This window comes from Hemiscyllium ocellatum, chromosome 9, assembly GCF_020745735.1.
Source record: "Hemiscyllium ocellatum isolate sHemOce1 chromosome 9, sHemOce1.pat.X.cur, whole genome shotgun sequence".
Taxonomy (NCBI): Eukaryota; Metazoa; Chordata; class Chondrichthyes; order Orectolobiformes; family Hemiscylliidae; genus Hemiscyllium; species Hemiscyllium ocellatum.
In genome coordinates this window covers 100,144,543-100,150,051 of record NC_083409.1, presented here as the reverse complement: position 1 = coordinate 100,150,051, position 5,509 = coordinate 100,144,543, and positions in this window count along the sequence as shown.

Below are 5,509 nucleotides of genomic sequence, written 5' to 3'. Positions count from 1 at the left end.
TCATTAGTTATAACTTGCTGATCCTTAGGATGTCAGACTGAGATGACCTTACCGAGCTAATTTCAGGCCACTGAGCACAGAGGTCTCCCTGGGCACCTTCTGGAAGAAATGCAAGCAGGTCTCATCATACTCCATGGTGCAGACCCTGGACTGAAAGATTACTTGGAGGTCTCTGAGGCAAAGAGTGAGGCTTGCTGGTTCTGCATCTCTTGGAGATCCTTCATGACATTAACTCCCATCATCTGCATGCTTTGCTGTAGTTTGGAGAATTTTCCCTGTTTCTTTCTTTTGCTTTCTGAACTTCTTGGAGGATGAAAAACCTCTTGCTGTTCCCTTTGACATTTTCCCACCAATCTGCTAGAGACTCAAAGAGGGGCTTCATGGTCCTCCAACCTGTGTAATCCCTTTTTAGCTCCCTAATATATCTGGGGTCAAGTTGCACACTCAGCTTCCACGTTTCCTTACCAGCCCGCTGTAGCTGATAGTCGGCTAACAGGAGGCAATGGTCAGAGAAGAATACTGGCTTGATGTTAGTGGATCTGACTGAGAATATTTGAGACAGAAACAAGATATCTATCCTGTCTGGCCACGACAAGGAGTATCTTGCACTGCGTTCCATCTGCAGGGGTGTTATATACATCATGCAGTTTGCCGTCTTTCACTGTTTCCATCAGGAATCTGGATATGGTGTCTAATTTGCTGGCAATGCCTCTGGATCATCCAGTCACATCAATGATGCAGTTAAAGTCTCCGGCCAAAATGACCAGCCACATATTATTATGATTCAAGAGGTAACAAATCTGTCAGGTGCAACACCAAAGATTCCAGACTGCAGCAGCGATCTCATAGATTTTGAGATGATGACCATTGCAACAGTTCAAAAAGATCATCATTGGGTAAGTGGCCTGAACACATCCAGTAGGTCCCTAGGTTATTATATTCATTTTGGTCATTCAGAAACAAACTAAAACTCTTGAAGAATATAATCTTCAAAGCAACCAAGTCATAATTCCATAAGGTCTATAACAAGACATAACTCAGAGTTCTGAGGAAAGGTCGCTGGACCTGAAATGTTAACTTTGATTTCTCTCCACAGATGCTGCCAGACCTGCTGAGCTTTTCCAGCAATTTCTGTTTTTGTTTCTGATTTCCACTGTCCACACAGATCATCCAGTTTTTAGCTGCATCAAGACACGTTGGATCATGTACACATATTTCTCATGGGTGCAGAAAATAAACAAGGGATAGATGAATTAATCCATATATTGACTGGTATTAATCTGGACATCAATCAACTAATCAAGTCAACTCTGTCAACCCAACAATTTCGAGAAACTCTCCTTCCAAATAAGATTCCATCTGAGCAGTGGTGCAAGGTTGTGACTCATAATTTACATAACCAAGGACATTCTGGTGACTTTCACCAAACTCCCTTCTTCCTTTCTTCATAGCTGGAATATTGTCAACAGTTTTGGGCTCCTTAACTAAGAAAAGAGACTGGCTTTGGAGGCGGTTCAGAGATGGTTCGTTAGGCTGATTCCAAATATGGAGGGCTATCATATGAGTAGAAGTTGAGTAACATGGGCCTGTACTCATTGGAATTTAGAAGAACAAGAGGCAACTTTATTGAACTTTGTTGGGAACTTGATAGGTTATATGCAGAAAGCTTGTTTCTCCTTGTGGGAGAGTCTAGGACCAGAGAGTATTAACTCAGAATTATGGGTCTTCCTTTTTTTGGCACAGATGAGAAGGAATTTGTTTCTTTCAGAGGGTAGTGAATTTGTGGAATCCTTTACCTCAGAGGGCTATTGAGGTTGGGTCTTTAAGTACATTCAAAGATGAGATAGATTTTTAATCAGTAGGGGAATCAAGGGTTAGGGGTAAAAGGCAGGCACGTGGAGTTGAAGATTATCAAATTAGCTATGATCTTATTGAGTGCTGAAGCTGAATAGGCCGAATGCTTCTGGGTTAAATGCTTCTGCTCCCATGTCTTACGGGTTGTAAAAACCCATTTGGATGCCCTTATCTGGTTCAGTGTACATGTGGCTCCAGATTCAAAACAATGTAGTTGACTTTTAGCTGCCTCTGAAATGGCCTAGCAAGCCATTCAGTTCAAGGGCAGTTTAGGGATGGGTGACAAATGTCAGTCTTGCCAGCAATCCTCATATCCATACAAGAATGAAGAAAGCAGTACTGTTTGTATTGTAAAATCTGTGTTTATGAAATGTAAAACATCTTGTCAAGATTTTGAAATTGCTTTGTTAAATCTATATGCTACTGTGTTTGGACAATATTTACCCTCAGTGGCAGCTCCCATGTTTGGGAGACAGATATATGCAGTTCTTCCCCCGCACATTCTCACCAGCCAATCACATGTACACAAGATATTGTTGGAAAAAGACCAAATAATAAAGACAGTTATCCCAAATTGAATCTGAACAAAGCATAGGAGTTCAAAATTTTGCATGAACACATGAATTCATGACAAGATGTTGTGTCATTGTCAAGATTAGAGTGGTGCTGGAGAAGCACAGCAGGTCAGGCATCATCCAAGGAACACGAAAATCGATGTTTCAGGCAAAAGCCCTTCATCAGGAATGAGTGTCATTGTGTCCTGCTTAGGTGATGTTGTAATGTGCAATGGTCTGCAACAAAATAGATGATTTATCTAAAATGATTATCAAGTCTCCACATGACAACTTGGAATCTGAAGATATCATGCCAGACAATAACCGTGTATGTATGACAAATTATGTACATCCATCTACAGTGACAGTGAAGCTGCATCACCCAATCATAACTTTATAAGGATTAGGTATGGTTGCATTGTACATCCATTAAAACATTATCTGAATGTATAGAGGCAATATGCCAACATGTTTACATTCTTTAACGGGGAAAAATGGGAATGTTGTATTGTGGCAAAGATTCCAGACCAAATAGTCCTGTATCATCAAGGCAGTTACATGGCATCATGATAGGTGACATTCTGGTATAAAGGTGCCTCTCAGTCACTCTCTCTGTATAATAGAATTATTGTAATGTTTTCAGCCAGTCAGTTATATGTGTGTAGTCATAGAGATCAATGGCACAGAAAAAACCCTTTGGCACATTGTTTCTACACTGGTTAAAAATATACACCTATTCCAATCCCAATAATGTACAGCAACATCAATAAGCACAGACTCCAGACTGTGTGAAGACAAAAAAGTGCTGGAGATCACAGCGAGTCAGGCAGCATCCATGGAGAAAAAGCAAACTAATGTTTTGAATCTAGATGATCCTTCATCAGAGCTGACGTGAAGTGCAGAGCTTCATCAGCAATTTCAATGACTCTGATGAAGAGTCATTGAGACTCAAAATGTTAGCTTGCTTTGTCTCCATGGATGCTACCTGAACCATTGTGATCTCCAGTATTTTTTGTTTTCAGTGCAGATTCCAGTATCTGCAGTAATTTGTTCCAGATTGTGTTTGTGACACTGGAGCTGTGCAAAGAGTTAATCTTGCTAGTAAACTTGAAGGTATCTGTCTCAACAAGAATCTGACTCTGTATGATGTATGATGGGCAATCTTATGGCAAATAAAAGAATAAGAAATTTTGAAAAGGAATATTTTGATTATCAGATGCTACAAATAATTTGCAGGAAAACAGAATGCTCACTTCCTCCTAGCAAGTCTTCTTCTGAAAGCCTTGATTCATGCTTATATTTTAGATTGAATCTCGATGGTGATTGCTGGAGTAATGGTGTCCTTAAGCTCATGTCCATTCATAGGCAGCTGGAGTGGAGGATTAGTTTTACATGATCATTTAGTGATTAAGAAAGGTTGGATAGACAGGGTTTGTTTTCACTGGAATGCAGGAGGTTGAGGGACAACATGATGGAAGTTTATAAGACTGTGAATGGCATGGATATAGTGGAAAGAATGAGGCTTTTTCCCAAGGTAAAGGGGTCAATTACTAAAAGGCAAGGGTTCAAGGTGTGTGTGTGTGGGGGTGGGGGGAAGAGGGAGGTTTAAAAGAGACACAGGCACGTTTTTCACACAAAGTGCCTGGAACGCACTGCCAGTGGAGGTGGTGGAAGCAACAGCAGCATCAAGAAGCATTTGAATAAGAAGGGAATAAAGAGATGTGGATCCTGTAAGTGAAGACAGTTTTAATATGGAAGGGCAAAATGTGTGGCACAGGCTTGAAGGGCCTGTTCCTGTGCTGTATTGTTCTTTGTTTGTCAACATAACAACAGTTTGAAGGGCTTTTTTTGTGTATGGTGAGCATGAAGTAGTCCACAAACAATTGATGAACACAATTTATATTAGGAATAGAAGAACACAAAAACAGGAGTAGATCATTCTGCCTGTCAAGTCTGCCCCACCATTCATTGTGATCATAGCTGATCAAACATTTTAATACCTTTTACTTATTGTATCCTCATAACTCTGTGCACTACTGGCAACCATAAATCTATCAATCTTAAACTTACTCAAATACTGATCTGCATTACCCTCTGTGGTAATGAATTACAAGGGTTCACAACCCTCTGTAAAACAATTTTCCCTCATCTCAAACCTCAGTGGTTTTGGCATGGATGTTTATATTGTGCTGCCATTTCTAGACTCTCAGACCAGAGGAAACACCTGACCCGCATCTACCCTGTCCATCCCTGTAAGTATTTTGTACATTTCAATGAGATCACCTCTCACTCTTCAAAACTTAGAAGAATATCTGAGCATAGCAAGAAGAGCATCAGAAGAATAGCAACCACCTGATGAAGGAGCAGCGCTCCGAAAGCTAGTGCTTCCAATTAAACCTGTTGGACTATAACCTGGTGTTGTGTGATTTTTAACTTTGTACACCCCAGTCTAACACTGGCATCTCCAAATCAGAAGAATATTGGCCTAGTTTACCCAACTTTACCTTCACAGCTCAGTACCACCATCCCAGGATCAACTTTGTTAGCTTTCAAAAAGGAAGTAGAAAAATACTTGAGTAGAGGCAATGGGGAAAGGTTCCCATCCCTCGAGAACTTTGACACCGGACAAATTTGGGGCATTTTGGCCTTCTATTTGTCTATACCATGAAGAAATGTATGCGGTTCTAAATGCAGGTCAACATTTTCTATCACTACATTAAGGTGGGGCCTACCATCTGTACCTGGCTCACATCCTGATGGGCAAGGTGCCTTCCCAAAGTCAATCTACAACCAGCCCCCTTTGCCTGCAACAAAGAGGGCGGAAACGGCTGGTTCAAATTGTCACATGTCGCATTGCCAGAATCGCCCTTTTGTTTTGATATGACCGTCACCACCCTCAATCAGCAGGCGACTGACTTGCCCGCCAAAAAGATGGCGGAGGTGGTTCGTTCAATTCGTCACAGCCACCGAGGGGGGAACAGCGCGTGCCTTTTTAATGACTGCGTTACGTTTTCCCTCTTTCCCTCGGGCGCGAGGGGAAGCGTTAGATTTCAAATTTAAAGAGCGTCGGCCGGCGGCGCGCGCGAGAGCCGGGTGAAGGC